The 24,842-nt window shown below is 42.9% G+C and overlaps 1 protein-coding gene across 1 annotated transcript in view; it reads right to left on the bottom strand.

Moving 5' to 3' along the window:
• TXNRD2 (thioredoxin reductase 2) overlaps positions 1-24,842 on the bottom strand; it is a 204,819-nt gene that overhangs the window by 54,624 nt on the left and 125,353 nt on the right. The window lies entirely within an intron of this gene.

Raw genomic sequence — 24,842 nt, 5'->3', positions numbered from 1 at the left:
ACACACTCAAAGAGGACCAGGTCCTCTAAATAATAGCCTGCAAAACTTTGCGGCCAAAGGAAGCATCCGCAGATGCCAATACATCCACTTTATAGAATTTTGTGAAAGTGTGCACTGACGACCAGGTGGTTGCCTTGCAAACCTGCGTCACTGACGCCTGATGACGGAAGGCCCAGGAGGCACTGAGCGCCCGAGTAGAATGCACCTTCACAGGGAAAGGAGGAACCTGACCCTTGATGGAATAGGCCTGAACCACCGTCTGTCTGATCCATCTGGAAATGGTCGCAGAGGAAGCGGACAACCCTTTCCGAGGCCCATCTGTGAGCAGAAATAGTGAGTCTGACTTCCTAAAAGTCTCTGTAGCTGCCAGGTACACCCTAATCGCCCGAACCACATCCAAGGCACGTAAAGCAATCCTTTGGATGTTTAGGCCTGGGACACAGGGAAGCAAACTGATAATGCTCCTCTTCCTCGGCAAAGCAGAGGAAGTGCTGGTGACGGCACATATCGGAATGTGAAGGTAAGCATCCTTGATGTCGATAGAGGCGAGAAAATCCCCCTGATGCAAGGATGCCACCACCGTGCGAATGGACTCCTTTCTGAACTTCTGCATCCGCACAAAGCAGTTCAGCGCCTTGAGATCCAGAATTGGATGCACCTTGCCTTCCTTCCTGGGAACTGTAAACAGGTTTGAGTATAAAACCCTGTAAACGTTCCGATGTCAGAACTGGGATACCCCTTGAAGTAACAGGTCTTGTACCTCCCCAAACAGACCCTGTAAGCGGTCCGGGGACAGGCGCAAGTTGGAAGGAAAGAACCTTGCCAGGTGGTAAGAGCAAAACTCGATCTTGTAGCCTGACCGTATAACTTTGTGGACCCACTTGTCTTGTACCAGGGAAGTCCACAGGTCCGGGAAACCAGTGACGACGTCCCTCCACCCCCGATACCGGTGAGGGCGCACCTTCATGCTGAAGGAGCCTTGTCCGTGGATCTGGATGAGCCCGCTCTCTACTTGCCAGACCAAATTCGCTTGGACCCTTCAGAGGAGGAAATGAACAGATTTGATCGCTTGTCAGTCACCCCTGAGGGATGGAAAAACCTGCGGAAGAAAGGTACTCTTCCCCCTTGTGAGACCCTTAGTAATGTCATCCAGGGAAGCTCCAAACAGGCAATCTCCTTGAAAAGGAAGATTAGTCAAGGCCTTTTTTGAAGTCTGGTCTGCAGACCAGCATTTGAGCCAAAATATACACCGAAGGACTACTACTGAATCAGAGAGCCTAGTGACTAGGTGAGCCGCATCCAAAGAAGCATCACAGATAAACTGCAGCCCCTGGACCAACTGGTCCACCAGCTCAGCAAAGGCAGGGGGGAGCTGCTCCCCCTCCAGGTCACAGTGTAAAAGCTTAGCCCACTCGGTCAGTGTTTGCGACACCAGTGCAATGGTGAATACCAGCCTCAGTGCCAAACCAACCAGAGTGTACATATTGCAGGCCACAGCCTCTGCCTTCCTGTCAGCTGGGTCCTTAAAGGCCAGGGACTCTTGAACTAGAATCATGGTTGCTTTGTTCAATCTTAAGATCAGAGGGTCTGGTGGAAAAGGAACTCCTTATAGGTACCGCATAGCAAATCGCTTAGGGGCCACAAGGGGATGTTTTGGCTGTTCCCACTCTTTAGCGACAAATCTGCCAAAATAGACGGGGAAAGGAAACACCTTTACCGCTCTGGGTGGCTTGTGAGTTCCAAAGGGAACAAACCGCTCGGTTGCAGCCTCAGCTGTGTCCTCCATTTTTAAGGTCTCAAGCACAGATATAATCCGTGTAGCCACCAATGCCTTTTCGTGCGCGGTTGCAGGAGTGGAGGAACCATCCTTACTATCTGAAAACTCAGGGCGCACAGTCGCAGACCCAGAAGAGTGACCCACGTCCGTGACGGCCAAATCAGATTCAGGATCTGAGGAGACAGATGAGTCTGGGGGGCGCTTTTTTTCTAGCCCGACGCCCAAAAACCACTTCCACCCAGGACACAAAGGACTCCAGGACCACTGTCAGTGCATCAATGGATGGTGGGGACCCAGAGGGCCCTGCAGCCTCTGAGAAGGGGAATCAGGTGGGGAAATGTGCTCCAAAGACTCCATAAGTCAATCAGGGGACCCCGCAGAAAAGGTGTAAAAACACTACTAAGGGACACCGCCACTGCTGCAGCACCACCACTTGGCCGCCATTAACAGAGCATCTAATCGATCCTCAGCAGAGAGGGAGAGGACCCCACCAGACTCACCACCCAGCAGAAACACCTGCAGCCACCAGGATAATTTGCACTCCACGTGCGGCGATCAGGAAGTAAAAAGATCCAGGAGTCAGCACCAGGGGGTGAGGAGGGGCTCCCACCGCCAAAATCGCCGCCCACAGAGCTCCACTATCATGGCCGCCGCTATTTTTAATGGCAAACCACAGCAAAATGGCTGCTGCACTATACAAACATGGCCGCCATGCATTAAGCACACAGGCTACAGTAAAATGGCAGCACCACGAGGCTCCCATCAACCCAGGAGAGATTCTTAGGCCTCAGAAAAAAGGACAGGGAGAAAGGAGAGCCCGTGGCAGGAGCCTCCACCAGGTACAGCCCCCCCACAAGCCTATCGCCTAGCACACCCCCCGCCACCATCACCAGCACAGCAACCTGACCCCACCCCAGTCAATGGGCAAGGCCACCCCACAGCCCCAGCATCAGTAAAGGAAGGGGGGGCAGATGGGGGGTGATAAGGCCCACAGGGACTACCAGGCTGAATAGGGGGGTGCCTAACAGGAAGGAGGGGAACCCAGGGGTCTGACGGTCCCATGGAGGGGCCCATGTCCACCCCAAAACCCTCCAGGGGAAGAGGGGGGAGACACTTACCAAACCAGGAACCAGACGGGCACCGCTTCAGACAGAACCGCGTCTCCACTGAAATAGAGGGGCTGTCAGCTAGGAGGAACACTGCGACTCGGACCAAGACCCAGTCGTATGCGACCTCGCAACGCGCTTAACTCGCAAGCCAGCCCCAGTCCGGTGGGACTATGTCACGGCCAACCTAGCACAGAGCGGAGGCCTGCGCGCTTTCGCTGGCCAGACTGGTGTGACCACTGGATCTAGATTATCCAGCCCGTCACCCAGTCCGGCAGTTGATTGTAGATCTCACAGGAAAAAAAAATATCTAAAAAGAAATTGCCAGGATCAGAGATCCCAGAAACTAGGTCCTTACGCCTAACTAAGCAGAAAAAAAAATGTACCTACACAATTCACACCTTCACAATATACCTATAGCAGAGGGAGTATACCACCTGGGACTATCCATAGGCATAGCCAGACTTTTTTTCCGCCTAGTGTCCCACTCCTGTAGGGGGCAGTATAACTAAATGGTTAAGAAGATCAGGAGCTGTGTCTGTCAATGAACGAAAGAGAAATATATATTTTTGTTGTTGATCTCACTACAAACAGCTATATTTTGTACTGTTGTAGAGCATTTCAGACCAATAAGAATGGGATATGCTTTCATCCTTTGATTTAAGATGGTCTATACAACAACCAATGTGTTTTTTCTGCCTGTGTTCAATGTCATTCTTGGTATTGGGCAAAAACTCAAAGCTCTAAAAAGATATTCATTTCTGTCAGAGATACGCTACTGTATACACACACAAGGTTGCTCAACTTCCACACAGGCCAGTAATTTATGAGCTACCTTTGTCTTCTACTCTGGTTTTCTCTGCCTTTTAAAAAAGAATGAGTCAAAGAAGAAACTGAATTCACTCATGCACATAGGGCTTTGAGAAGTACGCAAGTACTTCATGCACAATAAACTGACAGCATGACAAACGCTGACACACAAAAGGTACCTGCAAATATCCTAATAGTTTTCAGAATGCTCTGAAAGCTGGAATGCCTAATAGGGATGGATTACAGCAGAATAGTGCCATAGGTAAAAAAAAAAAAAGTTGCTTTGCGCCCACCTCCCCACACCTGTTCAACTGTACGAGCAAAATAGGGGTAGGAGGAGAAAAAAGTAGTAGGGGGGAGGAATTCATATGAAGTCCCATATTTCAAGCTTTCAGGGTAGTAAGCATGGACGGTGTTATGTCATAAGGAGCCTTTGGTCCTCTATAAAGCAAATTTTAAAAGGCTTCCAAAGAGTGGAGAGTGGTTGCTTCCAACAGGTTCCAAGGTGGATGCATTAGTGCAATCTGGCTGTAACCACCAGCGTGCCATAACCAGCTGGGAAGCCAAAAAATACTCATAACAATCAGACATGACCAGACTACCCTGCGAGGTAGGCCAGGTAAGAGTGGAGAATTTATATCTAGGGGGTTGAGAACCCCACAGAAAAGACCCAATTAGCTGGTTAAGATGTAGGAAAAATGTTAGGCAACCATTGTGGAGAAATCTTGGGAGAGGCATGTAGATTTTGAAAGAATTTTCAATAAATTAATGCGGCCTATTCGGGTACCAGTTGCAAGTAAAGTGGTTGTAAATCTTTTTTTTTTCTTTGTATCAAAATAACAAACATGCCTATACTAACCTGCTCTGTGCAATGATTTTTCACAGAGCAGCCCCGATCCTTTTCTTCCTAGGTCTCCCGCTGGCGCTCCAGGCTGCTCCTCTTCAACAGGTGCCCCCTCGGAAAGTCGTTTTCCATGGGGCACCCGTGCGGGCTCGCTCCCGAGTTCTGCTGCTGCGTCCAGTGACAAAGAGAACAGGCCCTGGCCCCGCCACAGGATTTGATTGACGGCTACCGCTATCAATCTATCCAATGAGGGGAGAGACAGCGGCTGGAGCCCCTGGGGTCGTGCACATTGCTGGATCGAATCGGACTCAGGTATGCATAGAATGAATTAAGGTTAAAAACCTTAAGGCTTTACAACCACTTTACCAACTTAACCTCCCTTACAACAGAATTTTATCATGGATCTATTGCAATTTGCCACTGGACACAATTATTTTAGGTTCGACAAATTCTATTTGCAACAAAAGGGTGTTGCTATGGGGGCGAAGTTTGCACCTAGTCTGCAAGGCCAAATGGGAGGATGGATGTCATCTATGCCCAGAAGAGATCTGAATGGAATATTTGGCTAGCTACATGGAGGACATCATCCTCCCTTGGAACGACAATCAGTCATCCCTAGAGCAATTCTTTATACAGTTAAATAACAATAGGGGTATTTCTTTATCCTATGAAGCTAGTAGGGACAAAATAAATTTTTTGGCTCTGGAGATAGAAATTGCTAATCCACAACTTAAGACTAAAACTTATTTTAAGCCCAAAGACTGCAAAGCACATTGCCATGGATAGTTGCCATTATGCAGCATGGTTGCGGTCAGTTCCCCTCAGCCAATTCTTGCGGCAGAACTGTACCAACCTACATGATTTCGAAGAACAAGCTGTAACTTTGAAACAAAGGTTCCTTGAGAAAGGTTATGATGAGAGAGAGGTGGACAATGAAATACAAAAGGCTATACAAATAAAGAGAAGTTCATTTCTACTAGATAGTAGTTGAAGTTGTATAAAGACAACAGTCCATCCAGTTCAACCTGTGGATAAACCCCAACAAACTAATAAAGATACATTTAGGTGCTCTTTCCTTACCTCTTTCTGTCAAACCTGAATATTGGGCCCAGTCTTGCTTGATAAAGCCAACAGGGGGGCAGCCTCTTTGCAGAGCAAAATCACCCTTAATGTTATCAATCCCCCAGTTAGACCCTCATTTTTTCCTAATCTGAAGGGTTACTACCCTTGCCGCAGATGCAATGTCTGTAGTCATAATTCTTGTAACCAGAGAAAGACTGAGAATTTGATATCTATAGTCACCAATCGTACTTATCCCTGCACTTCACCACCTGCGTGACTAGGAATATAGTATATTTGTTTACCTGCCCATGTGGGAAGCAATATGTTGGTAGGACAGTTCGCCATTTTTCTGTGAGGGCCAACAAACATATTGCGAATAGTACATAAAAAGGCCTCACCAATCATAGTGTTCCGAAACACAATTTACAATATCATAATAAAAATCCGAAGGGTACACAATTTACTATCATCAATAAATATATTCCCCCTTGGAGAGGAGGATCTTTTTAAAAGGGGTGTTTTACAACTTGAAATCTATTGGATTTTTGAGTTGAAGTCCTACTTCCCACATGGAATGAACGTGCAGTGGGACATCAACAGTTTTAAAAATCATCACACAGCAAGTGGAGAGATACATAGTATCCAGGGACAATATATGGATGCCTTTATAGTGGTTGTTCTATAATTAAGATATATTTTTCTTTTAATGTCCTTTTTAAAAACGGAGATACTGACTATACCTTGGGGGTATACTGGACTGGTTATATGAACTTATAGTAAATACATTTTACTTGTTAATTTTAACTTTATATGGACCTATAGAATGTTGTTTTTACCAATACTGTATACATAAATAAAGCCTACATGGTCCATAAGAATGGCAATTTTGGAAATATATATAAAACTTATATCTATATTGTTGTCTAGATACTTAGTTCCCTGTCTGATATACGGTACAGTATGTCGACTTAAGTGATACAGTATAACGGTACTTTCCCTTTTAACTGTTAACTGTTACATTTTTGGAGTAAGAATGTCAGTGTAAATGGAATCCAGGATTTCATTTAATGGTTTACAGTTTTAATAAAATTATTTTTTAAATAACAATTTCATTTTATCGACATATATTCCTGTTTTTAAAACCTACACACCCTGTTAACATTGTTAAGGAGTATGTAAAGTTTTATTGTCATTTACAGGTGGACGTAATGTCTAAATTGTGCAATACAAATACTATTTTAGGTGACAAAAGGTTATTATATGGCTTACGTGACACGACCAAAAGGGAGGCTTGATTGTGAGAACACTTCCGCTGTTATGGGGGTAGTGTATCCGGTGGCCGGCGACGAGTCATCATCTGAGCGGCGTCGTTGTAGTTCCCCAGACTGAGGCGAGGCTTGAGGTGCAAGCCTCGATTCCCTTTCAGCCTGTTGTCAATGCCATAGTTCAGTGTGACTTCTGAAATGAAGGGGAGGCTTGGAGTGCAAGCCTCTGCGTCATTTTGATTGTCACAGCTGAATCCAACTTCTCATTGCTGCGGAATGGACAGGAAATAATGCAATTGGACCAATAATCTATAAATTTGCAACTACCCAACATATACCTAACCCTAGATGTCCTTTTAGGCGAAACACATCAGTCAGGCCATTGCAAACCACAAGTTTGACAGATTGATGGATTGTTTTATTCAAAGCGCTTTATCTACTGATGGAATGTAAGTGTTCTGTGCTTCTTCAATAAATGGTTTTATCTTATTGTTTTACACTATGTGGAGTTATTTTGTTTTTTTGGATACTTGGAACTTATGATACTACCGTGAGAGTGGAATTTCAAACTACAGCCTGGCAGTGTGAAACCCCTGGAGTCATTTATGGATTACTCCTGTAGAGATCCATCTCCCCGTCAGCCTGTTTGACTCAGCACCGTAAGGTCCCAGAGTCCACGCTTTCCGGTAAGCGTTTAGAATTGGTGGCTATCACGCCCCTGGTGTTTTATACAAGGTCCTGTGTGGAACTGTTTATCATCACTGAATTCCTTTTCACTTAATGATACATTTGTGATTCAACACAGGACTATCTGCACTGTATAACTTTGGATTCACATCACTGATTATTATCATTATCTGAAGTATATGCACGTTGTACTTTATAGCCACAAGCGTGGATGTTTTGCTTCACGTCTACTTAGCTATTTTTATGCAATATTTTGTTTGATATATTGGTTTAGATGTTATATATAACCCAATCGTTTTTATGGATTTACCATGCTGATTCTGACATTGATATGGTTCCTGTCATTGATTTTTTGAGTGCAGCACTTTAACACACTGATTTGTAAGACAATATTTTGTCTATTGTAGTGTTTGCAGCAGTATCTATAGGTCACTAACACGGTAATTTCCATTATATTTAGATTTAAAATCAGAACCATTACAAGACACAACTATACCCAAGTATGTAAATGTATTTACCCATTGTAATGGAAGAATTCCAGTGGACGACCGTTGTGTCCCCTCATTAACCGGAAACAGTGGGAACTTATGCCAGTTAACCTGAAGACCCTTAAAAGCTGAAAAGGTGTTCATAATAGGGAGAGCCCCCTGTAAAGAAAGACTCATTGGAGCTCCTGGGATCGGTGGGAGTAGGGGGGACCCTGGGCGCCCACTCTACCACAAATGTAGGAGGCAAATCCTGGAGGCTAAGGAATCACTCAGCAAATTCGGCTGGAATAGAGTCCTCTGCCCACTCAGGTAAGCCCATCACGTTGTTACTGCGAATCAGATTTTTTATATCTATGGATCTGCTGGAGGGCTTTTACTTGGCGCTGCAACACCTGGAGCTCCCCAGAATCTGTCTGGACCAGGTCTTCCACTTTAGAGATTCAAGATTCTGCATCTAGATTTCTCCATATCATGGAGAATGAGGCTGATGTCAGTTGAGAGGCAATCAATTTTAGAAGTAAGGATCTCCCTACAAGAGGTAATAGCATTAAAGTGGTTGTTAGGGCAGAAGGTTTTTTTTTTATCTTAATGTATTCTATGCATTAAGATAAAAAGGCCTCTCTGTGCAGAAGCCCCTTTAAGATGTAGCTGAGCCCATCTCTATCCAGCAATGTTGCAGGAGTGTCTCAGCTACCCAGGACTCCCCTCCTCGTTGACTGAGACAGCAGCGCGGTGCCATTGGCTCCCACTGCAGTCAAAGTCAGTCAGCCAGCGAGGAGAAAAAAGGGGCGGAGCAGGGCGGGCTGGGCCACAGCTCTGTGTCTGAACTTGTGAACTGTGAGACCCTGCGCTTATGGATTTTTAGATATAGTTATTAGTGCTAAAAATAAATAATTATATATTTTAATCAAGCTGCTAGCTGCAAAAAAGTGCAAGTGCTCTTTAAATTGTGGAAATGTGAATGCAGCGCTGCTTAATAATATAAATAAATAAATACATACGAGTGATAAAATCTACTACCGATCATATACTCATATTAACATACAATTACCAAATTGAATAAAATTATATAAAACCAAATATATAAGATTAAATCAGTGTAATGTGTTTAAAATAAAAGTCCATAGGTTAATCCTTCCGTAGTGATGTGTCCTTCCCCAATATATATAAAGTACTTTAGTGCTCGATCTGTGCTTTGCATGGGGTTTCCCCCTTCAGGTGTCTACTTACCACTAAGTAGATGTAAGCAGGCATGAACAATTAGACTTTATATTCAGCGTCTCCACTTTAGCAGGAAAGGACTGTTGCTGGAAGATCAAGATAAATTCCCCATGTCCTCAGAAAAAGAAACTATTCATAGTGAAGTTCGTTTAAACATCACATTTATTGGGTGTACAAGGGGGATTTATACTCACAAACATCACACAATAACATGCAGAGAATATAACAGGACGGCTCAGTGGTGTGTTGCTCCCGCAGCATACAATCCTCCGGCCGGAGATCACGTGGTACTCGCTCTACCTATCGCTAGACGCGTTTCGCTGTGACACACAGCTTCATCTGTCAGACAGATGAAGCTGTGTGTCACAGCGAAACGCGTCTAGCGATAGGTAGAGCGAGTACCACGTGATCTCCGGCCGGAGGATTGTATGCTGCGGGAGCAGCACACCACTGAGCCGTCCTGTTATATTCTCTGCATGTTATTGTGTGATGTTTGTGAGTATAAATCCTCCTTGTACACCCAATAAATGTGATGTTTAAACGAACTTCACTATGAATAGTTTCTTTTTCTGAGGACATGGGGAATTTATCTTGATCTTCCAGCAACAGTCCTTTCCTGCTAAAGTGGAGACGCTGAATATAAAGTCTAATTGTTCATGCCTGCTTACATCTACTTAGTGGTAAGTAGACACCTGAAGGGGGAAACCCCATGCAAAGCACAGATCGAGTACTAAAGCACTTTATATATATTGGGGAAGGACACATCACTACGGAAGGATTAACCTGTGTCTGAATGGACACAGAAAGCTGTTGCTCAGCTCAGGTGCCCCCCATAGCAAGCTGCTTGCTGTGGGGGCACTCAACAGAAGGGAGGGTCCAAGGGCACCCAAGAGGGACCCGAGAAGAGGAGGATAGGGTCTGCTTTTGTGCAAATACACTGCACAGAGGAGGTAAGTATACAGTGTCTCAAAAGTGAGTACACCTCCCATTTTTGTAAATATTTTATTATAACTTTTCATGTGACAACACTTTGCTACAATGTAAAGTAGGGAGTGTACAGCTTGTATAACTGCAACTTTGCTATCCCTTCAAAATAACTCAAACACACAGCCATTAATGTCTAAACTGCTGAAACAAAAGTGAGTACACCCCTAAGTGAAAATGTCCAAATTGGGCCTAATGTGTCAATATTTTGTGTGGCCACCATTATTTTCCAGCACTGCCTTAACCCTCTTGGGCATGGAGTTCACCAGAGCTTCACAGGTTGCTACTGGAGTCCTCTTTCACTCCTCCATGACGACATCACAGAGCTGGTGGATGTTGGAGACCTTGCGCTCCTCCACCTTCCGCTTGAGGATGCCCCACAGATGCTCAACAGGGTTTAGGTCTGGAGACATGCTTGGCCAGTCCATCACCCTTACCCTCAGCTTCTTTAGCAAGGCAGTGTTCATCTTGGAGGTGTGTTTGGGGTCGTTAGGTTGGAATACTGCCCTGCGGCCCAGTCTCCAAAGGGAGGGGTTCATGCTCTACTTCAGTATGTCACAGTACATGTTGGCATTCATGGTTCCCTTTGTGAACTGTAGCTCCCCAGACCATGACACTCCTACTACCATGCTTGACTGTAGGCAAGACACACTTGCCTTTGTACTCCTCACCTGGTTGCCGCCACACACACTTGACACCATCTGAACCAAATAAGTTTATCTTGGTCTCATCAGACCCAGTAATCCATGTCTTTAGTCTGCTTGTCTTAAGCAAACTGTTTGCGGGCTTTCTTGTGCATCATCTTTAGAAGAGGCCTCCTTCTGGGACGACAGCTATGCAGACCAATTTGATGCAGTGTGCGGCATATGGTCTGAGCACTGACTGGCTGATCCCCCACCCCTTCGACCTCTGCAGTAATAATGGAAGCACTCATATGTCTATTTCCCAAAGACAACCTCTGGATAGGACGCTAAGCACGTGCACTCAACTTCTTAGGGTCGACCATGGCGAGGCCTGTTCTGTGTGGGACCTGTCTTGTTAAACCGCTTTACGGTCTTGGCCACTGTGCTGGATCTTCTTATAGCCTAGGTCATCTTTATGCAGAGCAACAATTCTTTTTTTCAGTTCCTCCGAGAGTTCTTTGCCATAAGGTGCCATGTTAAACTTCCAGTGACCAGTATAAGAGAGTAAGAACAATAACACCAAATTTAACACACTTGCTCCCCATTCACACCCAAGACCTTGTAACACTAACCAGTCACATGACACCAGGGAGGGAAAATGGGTAATTGGGCTTAATTTGGACATTTTCAACTCACTTTTGTTCACAGCGGTTTAGACAGTAATGGCTGTGTGTTTGAGTTATTTTGAGGGGGACAGCAAATTTACACTGTTATACAAGCTGTACACTCACTACTTTACAGTATAGCAAAGTGTAATTTCTTCAGTGTTGTCACATGAAAAGATTTAATAAAATATTTACAAAAACGTGAGGGGTGTACCATCTTTTGTGAGATACTGTAACATGTTTGTTATTTTTAAGAAAAAAAAAAAAAAAGACTTTACAATCACTTCAAGGAAATCCCCTGAAGTTTGGCCAACCTCCTCCATTTCTGCTGGAGCCATCTGTGTGCCAGCCACAGCAGTCTGGTGAGGAGATCTTATGGCCAAGATGGCCGCCAGCAGCAGGAAGGACCACCTGAGGCTTGCCTGGAGACATGAGATGTCACTGCGGCTCAGGCACTGGGGAGATAGAAAGAGCAGGCACCTGAGATGTAAAAGAAGCCGGCTCAAAGCACACAGGATGCAATCAAGAGAAGTTAGAAGCGGAGCTCAGTCAATGCACATCCTGCTCGATTCACACCTTGTCCACGCCCCCTGCATCTTCCTTTGTGAAATGACAGACAGGGGTATAGCATTTTCCCTTTCCCCCTGGCCCTAGGCTCCTTCTTAGCTTGTGGGTGATCGAGCGCCGCTGCTTATTTACATCCGGACTTATGTTCCCTAAGAAATATCCACCTTTTTTAATACAGGGCAAGTAACAGCAAGTCAGGGAATGATCTCAATAACTAAAGTTGGTATTTGCAGAACTATACACCAGGTTCTCTAAAAGTCACCTAAAGGTTTAAAGGTGACTTTAACGTGCATGCGGTTAAATTGTTCAGTCACTTTACTTAAGGTGCATACTCCCAGGCTGTCCTTCTAATCTTTCCTTTACCTGAGTGAGTTACTGATCTGGAACACATATGTGCAAATCGGGGTCCCGACAACATGCACAAGTTTGTTCTAGGTCACTGCCTAAATGGTGAAACAAAAAGAAGAATATTATACAAATGCATGCAGGCACTCCCTCCACCTCAGAAACCGTACAACAAAAAAATATACTAGTTCCTTTAGTATCATGGGTAACTGTCTGTGACCCATGGAACCACCATCCTAGGCATTTCCAGCTATAGCAAAATCTTATTTTTGTTCAGGCTGAAAGTGTCTGAGATGATGGTTCAGCCTTCTTATGGGTGGGGACCCTGGGCTTGCTTTTCATCAACACTTCACACTAGAGCTTGGTCTATATGTGCTTTCACATTTCACGGAATGGTTCCAGATGTCCTGGCTTGCCCTCTGGCTGCCTCCCCCCTTTTGGACTGAGCGGCTTTTCCTCGCCACAGCCCCGTGTCAGACTTTGGCGCTCTCATCTCCCCGCTAGATGCTGGATGTATTTTTGATGCCGACATGTATCTTTTTGCATCAAGCTCCTGAGGAGTGGACAGGGATCCATGAAACGCATAGAGCCACATAGATGCATAGATATATTATTCAGAGACGACCATGTACTTCTCTATGAAATATTATCTTATTACTATTATATGAAATGTTTTACCATATGAATTTTTCGGTTAGCTTTTTTTACACATGCCTGTATCATATTAAAAACTGATTATATATTTGTATTAATCATTGCATGTACAATAAATTACCATGTTCTGAAATTATCTATGTGTATTTCAGTTAGTGACCTGCCTCATCTAAAGTCCTGTGACCTCTGTTCCATGTTTTTACGTACAATTAGGGATGGAGGCACGTCACTATGTATGCTTCGGATCATATCCTTTCTCCACCTCAGTAACAGTACACCAAAAAAAAAAAAGATACTGGTTCCTTTGGTATCATGGGTAACTGTCTGTGACTTATGGAACCACCATCCTAGGCATTTCCAGCTATAGCAAAATCTTTTTTTTGTTCCGGCTGAAAGTATCTGGGATGATGGTTCTGTGATTAATAAGGGTTTTTGGTACAGCATTTTTGATGTCTTAGGGAATTTTAAAAGAGAAGGATAGTAGCTCTGAGCCATACACGAACCTAAACAAGTCGGAAATGGCAGCTCCTATTATCTTCACAGAGTTCGGCTCACAGCAGGGGTCCGGTGTGTCCCTATTCACCATTTCAGGTCCGATTTCAGTCCAAATTTTATTGTAATTTGAGAATGTGTTCAGTTTAACTACCCCCAGATTTTATATATTCATTGGCCTAAAGTGCAGAGGTCAGACCCCAGCAAATGCCCGTTTTGACAGATCTCTACCAATAGATTATTGTTGTCAAGCAGCCTCAGTGTATGCTAAGTGCAAACAGAGGATAAAGCTCAGAGTACACAAGCATGCCTTTTCTATAAGCATGTCTGAATTAAAGAATGCTTGGTGGTCAGATGTGTCATCTGAATGAAGTCTTAATTCCATTGCCACGTACTAAAATGGGTAAAATATATTGTTACATTTATTTTCCCAAGACTAGCATACACATGCATACAAAGCCACAACAGATACTATAGGTATAATACTTTCTGTATAATAAAGGGGCAAAGAAGGTAAGAAGAAACATTTATGCTTGTTCTATAGATAAAACGGCTTGTTAGTAAAGAAAGCACTGACAATCTGGTGATGTGTAATTAAGGAGGCAAAGTATTTAAACTGGATTAATTCAATTATTAAAAAGAGGTCTGTTTATTTGCAAACTGCAGTGAGAATCAGGGTAGCCTGCCAATGGAGAGAGGAGGAAACCCCAGGGATGTGCCCTGAGGATATCATGGAACAAAACAAGGTAATCTGGTTGGCAAAATGATTAAAAAGCAGCATTGTAACTAGTTTTTCTCTTGAGCTTTTTGCCTCCCCAGCAGTTTCAGAACTATGCTCTTTTTCACCTGAATGTCTAACTTACTCCGGATATTCTTTCAAAGTGGAGACACAAAAAAGGAATATTTACTTGGCAGAAAAATTTGTCCTTTGATGTACAAGCCAGGCAGATTTGGAGCAAACAAGTGGAAAAACATGGCATGTCAAAGCTGACCAAAATACATCAATAACAAAAAATGATTCCATAATTTCCTACATCTGCTAGGAATGCAGAGACTCTCACACCTTCCTTCTTCCCACTGAACATAACAATGCCACCTCTGCATGCCTTGCTACATACTCCTGCATATACATTTCATCTGCTAAAACCAACACTTCCTCTGGGAGCTCTGAGTCAAGTTGTCGGCACTTGGTTATCTGTCTGTCTTTCCTCCTGTCATCCCCAAGGGATGGAGATCTGCTGTTCCCTCTTTGCCCGTTGTTCTCCAGGCTGATGCTATCAAACGGCAAAAATAATAAACCTCCAGGACCTTATCTTGGCTCGGATGTGAAACAACTTCCTACTGTTGTAGCTCTTTGTGTATTGAGAGTTTAGGTCTAGATGTTCTGCAAATGGATAGTTAATGGGGTTTCCCTGCTTCCCTCTTTTCCTGCTTTGTATGAAGCCAAAAGCTAGCTTAGCACGCAAAGGGCAGGGATGAACTCCATTCAGAGCATAACTACCAAGCCCAATTTGCTTTGACAAAAACAACAGCTGAGGTTATCAAAGCCGCAGCACTTTAAGGTTTTCCGATTTACTGTCTCCACCTGTGAGCAGTCTGCTTTAATTGCAAGAAAACCACATGAAAAACATATTCTCCAACATTAGTCTGTATGTGCACTCTGCCTTCAGAAGCCATTCTCATGGACATATCAAAGTGCAATTAAAACATTACCCTAATACTGGATTTTAACTGGCAGGCAGCCATTCTAGCTCAAGTTCCCCAACTAGGATTACATTTGGCAATCTGATTTTGTATCAGATTTGTTAGCATTTGGTAAATGAGACCCCAAAGCCGTTAGTCAAGTTGTTAAAGTTTTAAAATGCTCAAACATTTTCACATGCAACCTTAATCCCCTGACTCCTCAGTCTGGCTTTTCTTCCACCTCCTGTAAATCAATTTTTCCCCAACATCTAGAGGTCCAGTCTCTGTAAATTTGTGGAGCTGACGCCAGAAAACCACTTGGCTCTTTCAGACAAGTTTAATATATAGTTTTCTCTTTTCTAAACCCCTTCGGTGCTGTGGGTGTGGAATAGTTTGCTGCTCATTTCCAGAAAGCACAATCCTGAGAGATAGAAATATGGAACCAATATTAAAACCTAACAATAAGATCAGGATCACTTAAAAAGTAAGAAAAATCAACACAGATGCTTTAGATCACACCATAATTTATAATGTCAGAGCTGCACAATCAAAATGAATATGCACATCTTCCAAAACTAATGAAAGTGATTTTATTTAGTTAAAAATTGTTCTAATGCAATTGAAAATCAGCAAAACAGCTAAATATACGAACTGTTTTATCTGCCAAAGCATTTGTAATTCTTGCCATACCACACAACCATTGAGTGACACAACCATGAAAAGATTGCAGTTCTCTTCATTAAAAAAACGACCTGCCTCCAGCCCAAACAGTGGACTATCACCACATCACTGGTACAGTCCTCTGTCTGCTCTACCCCTCCTGCCCCAGTTTTCCTTGCACTAAATAACTGATACCTCACACACCTTTTTGGTCCCTATTGCTTGAAACAAGTATTCTAAACAAAACGCCACACTGATTCAGAGTCCTGGAACTCCTACTGCATGGTTTCTGTTATGCAAGGGGAATTAGGATAAGTTAATTTAAAGAAAATAAGTTTTAGGTTATTAAAAATAGCATTTTTTAAACTGCTGCTGGTGACAGACCACATAACTAAACACTTTTTTTTTTAAGTTTTCCATCTTCAGATAATTTTATTTTGCCTTTAAAGTGCCTGGAGACAACAATGCATTGCTTTTTACTCTGGTATTTCCCCATTACCTATTCACAAGCACACAGAAGACATATTATTTGTCTGTCTATATAATAAAAAATGAACATCACAGAAGGTAGAGAAGCGGTTAAATAAATGTAAACTTGGAAATGGCATATTGTGTTCTTTAAGTGCAGCTGGAAAATAGCTGTAACTCTCTGGAAAAATATGTGTAAGAACCTGATCAGTATTAGTGAGTGTTTTCAGCCCTTGATTGTATCTGTCAGAAAATATAGTTGCATAGAGCTATGTTCACATATAACGAGAGAAAAATCACAAAAAAATGAAGCCATTGTATGAATGCTTCTTCTTTTTCTGTTTAGGTCAATGCTGTTCTATGGATAGCTAGATCTAGCTTCAGCTCAAAGTTAATCGTGTATACATGTTTACATTTTTATGAAAGTGTATCTATGGTCAAAAATTAAAATCATTTTTAACCACTTGCCCTACTGGGCTCTTTTACCCTCTTCCTGCCCAAGCCAATTTTCAGCTTTCAGTGCTGTCACACTTTGAATGACAATTGTGCGGTCATGCAACACTGTACCCAAATTTAATTTTTATAATTTTTTTCACACAATAAAGCTTTCTTTTGGTGGTATTTAATCACTGCTGGGTTTTTATTTTTTTGCTAAAAAAAAAACAAACAAAAAAAAGACCAAAAAGTTTCTGTTTTTTGTAAATAGTAATTTTTCTCCTTCACTGATGTGTGCTGATGAGGCTGCATTTATGGGCACTGATGAGGTGGCACTAATATGCTGCACTGATGGGCACTGATAGGTGGCAATGATATTCAGCACTGATGAGCACTGATAGGTGGCACTAGTAGGCAATAGGTGGCACTGGTGGGCAATGATATGCAGCATGGATAGGAGGCAATGATGGGCACCGCTGAGGAGCAGGAACTGATGGGCACTGAAAGCCAGCACTGACTGGCATCACTAATAGGAGTTGATTGGTGTCACTGATGGGCACTGCTGGGACTGTACTGTAATCAGGGCACTGATGACCAGTGCCCTAATTACCTGAACAGGTGTCCCCTGCAAGGAGATGCCGCTGATCAGCTCTCCTCACCACACACTATGTCAGTGTAAGCCGAGGAGAGCCGATAAATGGCACTTCCTTGTTTACATGTCACCAACTGTCATTGGACAAAGCCGATCACATGGGTAAAGAGCTATGTCATCAGATCCTTACCAAGATCTGGGTCCCGCTGTGTCCTAGGAACACGGCACAGCTGCCACGCTGCAGGCGTGCAAGAGTGTCGGTTCTGGGGGGCTGTCATATAATGTCGTCCCAGAATGAGAGTGCATCCTGCCCACCTTCATTTTACTATATGGTAGACGGGAAGTGGTTAATTTCCACATTGCTGATCAGCTATTTCTAGCCTACTCCTATTACTCAGAAGGGTGTTGAAGTTTATACATTTACTTTGTGAAGAATTCATTTACTTCTTTGAATTCTGTGACATGTATTTACTATGACCTGTTGATAGGCACTGCTGTGTCACACATTTCACAGAGCCTGCCTTCTGAACTACAGAGGTACCAAGAGGAGGAGTTAGAGGAGACAATCAGTACAAAAGTTAAGGCTTGCTGGCTGAAAAATACCATGGTATATAGTATATAGTCCTTAGAATTTGAAAGTAAACCAAAGGAATGACCAAAGGAGAAGCTGCAGTTAGAGAATTCAAGAAGTTGTTAAAACAGGTGACCAGCAGACAGTCAAAACGCAAAACATGAAAAGGAGATTTTTCAGGTAAGTTTGAAATTCATATATTTTTAATTTTTTATTAGACACAAAGATTGGTGTGTGGGCTAGTGTAACATTTCTATGGTTTAATTCTCTGAATATCCAGACTGTGTACTGTACTGTAATCCAAGATATTGGGTTTACAGGTAAGTCAAAATTCCTTTTATCTTAAACAGATACATAAAACAGGCTGGATTATCATAGACCCTGGGGCGCCCCCAACAAGGCAAACAAAGTCATGCTAACAGGCTCAACAATACAGACAACAGTCAAAGACCCAACTCAGAATGCCAATGACAGAACCTTGCAACAAAAAGTTGCATTTGCAGAGGACTGAACATCTACCTTGGGATAGGTAGGAACTGAAGACCAGAAGGTAGCCTTACAAATTGAAGTGTGGGTTAAAAAGGAAAAACATTTATACTTACCTAGATTGATCCGATGCAGCATCTGTCCCCCCGCCATTTCGAAGACTGATAACTGAGTGATCAGAGACCGCTGATCTCTTGGTTCTCAGTCTGCAGTGAGCAAAATTTGGGATTTTCTTTTACTTCCCCTTTAATGATAATGGTAAAGAGGAGAAATAGAGAGGGTGAATTTCCCTAACAGGAGCACAGACAACAATTTAATTTGACAAGCATTCATATCCCTCTCCACTCTATTCAAAACTAAAAAAGTTTGGCCTTTCGTTATACTTCAATATAGCCTGTATTGTAACACTAGGACAATGAACTTCAACAAAATGGTGAGCGTCTGCACCCAGGCACCGACTCCCTGTTGCATGAATGTAAATTAAATGGGTAAAAGATAGCTTCAGCTCCTGTTCTCCAGCTGCAGAGAATTCCTCAGATGTGTTTCATCTTTTTTGGGGCGGAATCAGAGGCACTCTGCGGCAAAGACCGCTTGGTGATTATATATAATCATAAGCCATAAATGCTGCTTGGATGACAAACCTTTAGGACTTCTAAAAGTAAACTAAGTCCATAGAACCACAGTATGCTGTATGAACTATCAAAATGGTGTATGGCACATTAGCGCCAACACAAGGCCACAAGGCAAACTGCTTGCTTATAGAAATACAAACATTAGATCAATATAAGGCAAATGATCTGTCATTGAAATCCCCACTGTGAAACGTCAGGGTCTATTGAAAGGAATGAATGTAGAAGAAAATTTGAAAACGATTGATGGCATTATTTCTCAGTACCACAGTGTCTTTTTTTGACCCTGTGGTGTTGATTTACTAAAGGCAAATAGGCTGTGCACTTTGCAAAGTGCAAGTTGCCCTCTGCAAGTGCAGTTGCTCCAGAGCTTAGTAAATGAGGTAAAGTTCACTTTGCAAAGAATACCCAATTATGTGCAAGGAAAATTAAAAAAACAGCATTTTTGCCTGTACATGATTGGATGATGGAAGTCAGCAGAGTTTCTGCTTATTTACAAAGCTCTGGAGCAACTGCCCTTGCGGAGTGCCACTGCACATTTTTTTTTCCTTTAGTATATCAACCCCAGTATGTCTCATGGTGTAACAAACTTATGTATGGATTTGAGATGTATGGTTAATCTGTCATTCTAAATTAAAACTCAATATTTGCTATTCTTTGAAAAAAAAAAGAAAAAATCCCAGCCGTAGGACCAGAATACTGGATCCAGTAATCCCAAAAGGAGAATAAAACCAAATGCAATGGAACACCCAAAAGCTATGGAGTGAATGCAAGTATAAATATAGGTGTAAATATACAAATCTGTGGATATCAATTTATTTTATTTATTACAGGTACTTATATAACGCCCTCAATTTTTGCAGCACTTTACATATATATTGTACATTCACATCAGTCCCTGCCCTCAAAGATCTTACATTTTAAGTTCCCCATCTTCACATTCATACTAAATTCCTTCTCCTCCTCAGTTTTTACACAGGAAAATGAGGGGTCTACCGACCATGACTGTATTGTTAGTAACACATTGCAGGATCTACCCTTGTGGCTAACATAAGCCGTTGTCCTGAAAAGACTAGAAAAGCTTACCACAAATAAAATCACCAGAACCGGGTGGCTTCTACCTGAGAGTCCTCAAAGAACTCAGTCAGGTTATAGCCAGATCATTGTTCCTAATCTTTATGAACAGCATACTGACAGGAACGGTACCAGCTGATTGAAGAAAAGCCCGTGTGGTACCAATATTCAAAAAGGGCAGAGACTTATACCAGGAAACTACAGGCCAGTCAGCCCAACATCAATAGTATGTAAACTGTTGGAGGGGATGATAAGGGACTATATCCAAGAATTTGCTGATGAAAACAGTATCAGCAGAAATCAGCATGGGTTTATGAAGAGTCCTTCCTGCCAGACCAATCTGTTGACATTCTTCGAGGCATGAAGCGGCTATCTAGATAGGGGAAGGCCTGTGGATGTGGTGCATCTGGATTTTGAAAACGCATTCTATACAGTTTCCCATATACACTTAATCTACAAACTAAAGTCTGTAGGCATAGACCATAGAGTTTTTTCATGGATAGAAAACTACCTTTTGGCGTGTGTCCAAAAGGTAGTGATAAATGACGCATAGTCAGATTGGTCTGGAATGGTAAGTGGCCTGTGAAAGCTGTATCCTGGGACCAATTGTTTAAACCAATGTTTAATTTATTCAGAAATTATATTGAGGTCGGTATAGATAGCTCAATCTCAGTTTTTGCGGACGACACAAAAAAAGGCAGAGCAATAACTTCACATCAGGATATAAAAATTTTACAGAAAGACCTAAATAAAATAATGGGATGGGCAACGACATAGCACATGAGGTTTAATGTTGAAAATGTAAATTGATGCACTTGGGGGCTAAAAACACAAATTATTCACTAGGTGCAGAACCTCGGAGAGAATCAAGGATGGAGAAAGATCTGGGGGTCTTGGTAGAAGACAGACTTAGCAATAGCAGGCAATATCAAGCTGTAGCAAGGAAAGCCAGCAGACTATTAGCTTGTATAAAAAAGGGAATTTATTTCAGAGATAAAACGATTATCCTACCACTTTATAAATCTCTGGTTCGATCACATAGTATTATGTCCAGTTCTGGTCACTAGTCCACAGGAGGGATGTGGTGGTGCTGGAGAGAGTACAGATAAGGGCAACTAAATTGGTAGGTTGATTGGATGACCTCAATTATGAGGAAAAACTGTAAGCACTACATTTGTTTCTCTGGAGAAGAGACACTTGAGAGGAGATGTGATAGCGGTATACAAATACCTCAATGGTGATCCCAGCGTAGGAAGAAAACTTTTCAGTCTCAGGGAGTGTAAGAAGACAAGGGGTCACACAATGAGATTGGAGGAGAAGGGTTTTAACCTTAGGCTGAGTAGAGGATTTTTCACTGTCAGGGTGATAAGGATCTTCTGTGCTAACCAGTAGAATATCATGAGTACACAAAAAATTAAACTGTATTGTGGTACTAACATGTGGAGCATGTGGGGAACGTGCACCATTTAGGAGATATTTACTGTACATGCAGCCGATGACTTGTGCCGTAAATGACGGCTTCCCCGCGCATGGAAGCGCTTCGTTTTCAGGTAAGTTTAACATAATGTGCTAGTATGCGATTGTCTAAACCTCTGGCAACAAAAGTGAGTACACCCCTAAGTGAAAATGTCCAAATTGGGCCCAATTAGCTATTTTTTTCTCCCCAGTGTCACGTGACTGGTTAGTGTTACAAGGTCTCAGGTGTGAATGGGGAGCAGGTGTGTTAAATTTGGGGTCATCACTCTCATTCTTTCATACTGGTCACTGGAAGTTCGACATGGCACCTCATGACAAAGAACACTGAGGATCTGAAAAAAAGAATTGTTGCTCTACATAAAGATGGCCTAGGCTATAGGAAGATTGCGAAGACCCTGAAACTGAGCTGCAGCACAGTGGCCAAGACCATACAGCAGTTTAACAGGACAGGTTCCACTCAGAACAGGCCTCGCCATGGTCGACCAAAGAAGTTAAGTGCACGTGCTCAGCGTCATATCCAGAGGTTGTCTTTGGGAAATAGATGTATGAATGCTGCCAGCATTGCTGCAGAGGTTGAAGGTGGGGGGGGGTCAGCCTGTCAGTGCCCAGACCATACGCCACACACTGCATTAAATTGGTCCCCATGACTGTCGTCCCAGAAGGAAGCCTCTTCAAAAGATGATGCACAAGAAAGCCCGCAAACAGTTTGCTGAAGACAAGCAGACTAAGGACATGGATTACTGGAACCACGTCCTGTGGTCTGATGAGACCAAGATGAACTTTTTTGGTTCAGATGGTGTCAAGCATGTGTGTTGCGACAACCAGGTGAGGAGTACAAAGACAAGTGTGTCTTGCCTACAGTTAAGCATGGTGGTGGGATTGTCATGGTCTGGGGCTGCATGAGTGCTGCCAGCACTGGGGAGCTACAGTTTATTGAGGGAACCATGAATGCCAACATGTACTGTGACATACTGAAACAGAGCATGATCCCCCTCCCTTCGGAGACTGGGCAGCAGGGCAGTATGCCAACATGATAACGACCCCAAATGCACCTTCAAGACGGCCACTGCCTTGCTAAAGAAGCTGAGGGTAAAGGTGATGGACTGGCCAAGCATGTCTCCAGACCTAAACGCTATTGAGCCTCTGTGGGGCATCCTCAAATGGAAGGTGGAGAAGCGCATGGTGTCTAACATCCACCAGCTCTGTGATGTCATCATGGAAAAGTGGAAGTGGACTCCAGTGGCAACCTGTGAAGCTCTGGTGAACTCAATGTTTAAGAGGGTTAAGGCAGTGCTGGAAAATAATGGACAGCAAATTTACACTGTTATACAAGCTGTACACTCACTACTTTTCACTGTAGCAAAGAGTCATTTCTTCAGTGTGGTCACATGAAAAGATAGAATAAAATATTTAGAAAAATGTGAGGGGTGTACTCACTTTTGTGAGGTACTGTATATGTTATTACTCACAGCAGAAGCTTCTACAGCGTCTACAAACGATGGGATATTTTCATTTTTTTACTAGTTATGGCAGCAATCAGCGACTTCTAGCAGGACTGCAATATTGCAGTGGACAAATCAGACATCTGACACTTTTTGGGTACCACTGACACTAGTGCAGTGATCAGTGCCAAAGAATATGCACTGTCACTGTACTAATGACACTGGCTGGAAAGGGGTTAACATCAGGGGCGATCAAAGGGTTAACTGTATGTTTAGGTTGTGCTTACTCACTGTGGGGGTGGTGCTTTAACTGGGGAAAGGCAAATATCCATGTTCCTGCTTTGCAGAAACACAGGATGAAAGCCTTCCCCGCTGACAGAACAACAATCTGCCTTGTTTAAATAGGCAGATTGTCCTTCTGCTTGTGTCCCGAATGGCTGGAAGGTCCTTGGGGACATCGAGTCCACCTGACCAGCTGATTGGCTCGCACGTGTCCAATTACAGCAGAAGTGGGTCGCTGGCAGCGTGTACGCATGCCCCCCAAGACCTGGAAGTGTCAGATCACGTACTAGGTACGTAATTTGGCGCAGAGCAGCTACCCTGCCACAGAAAATGTATGTGGGGCAGTCGCTACGTGGTTAAGCAGAAATATGTAGCAGAATACATACTGGCCTAAATTTATGAAGAAATTCGATTTTTTTACATTTCTTATTGGATAGGTTTAAAAAGCAGAAAGTAAAAATATTGTTTTTTTTCCCCCAAAATTGTCATCTTTTTATAGCGCAACAAATAAAAAACACAGTGGTGATCAAATACCACCAAAACAAAGCCCTATTTGTGGGAAAAAATATGACATTTTATTTGTGTACAGCATTGCACGACCCCACAATTGCCATATAAAATAACGCAGTGCCGTATCACAAAAAATGGCCTGGTTATGAAGCGGGGTAAATCTCCCGGAATTCAGGTGGTTAAAGGCTTGGTTCCAGTATGACCTGACCGACTGGCAGTACCATAGGATTTGTATTAGGGAGTCAGTCATACTGCAAATTTGTCAACATTCTGCCGAAGTGCCCAGATGCATCTTGAAGTGCTTATACACAGCTACAGGTACAGAATTGTTTGAAACAGCTCCCAGTGATCAGTACACCGCACAGATTTAGAGGCTGCCCAGATCACTGCTCGTCATGAGGAATCCGGGAAAGCTAGGCCCAAGTCATTTTCCCACTTTATATAAAATCAGTAGTGCAGCGCTGTGTTACATATAAGGACAAAAAATGACATTAGAAATCATAAACAAAAGCATATGAATAAATACAAAAGGTGCCACAATAAAAACAAAATCTCCAAACTAATCCAAAAGGAAAAAAATCCTATGCAAGAGCAAAGAAAAGAGTCCAATGAAAATATAGAATATTCTAACAATCCCATAATGGCACAGAACCCAGTCTGTAAACTCCACCCGTAAAGAAACCAGAGAGATCAGCCGCTTACCAGAAGAGACATGACCATTAATTTTTCAGCATATGGAAAGTCAGCGCTTATGGGTTTAATTAGGGCCACCCTTCAGTCAAAGGATCGCCACTGCTCCAGACACTTGAACTGCACTGTTACTCAAAAAGCAAAGGGAAGTGTTTCCATAGTGTAAAACCAAAAAAGGTTTATGAAAAATACAGCTTATACACTTACAACATAGCAGGGTCAAAATTGGATTCACAGTGCATATAGAGAACATA

This window comes from Pelophylax lessonae (genome assembly GCF_965119305.1).
Source record: "Pelophylax lessonae genome assembly, chromosome: 1".
NCBI classification, from domain to species: Eukaryota; Metazoa; Chordata; class Amphibia; order Anura; family Ranidae; genus Pelophylax; species Pelophylax lessonae.
This window is presented reverse-complemented; position numbering and strand designations above follow the sequence as displayed.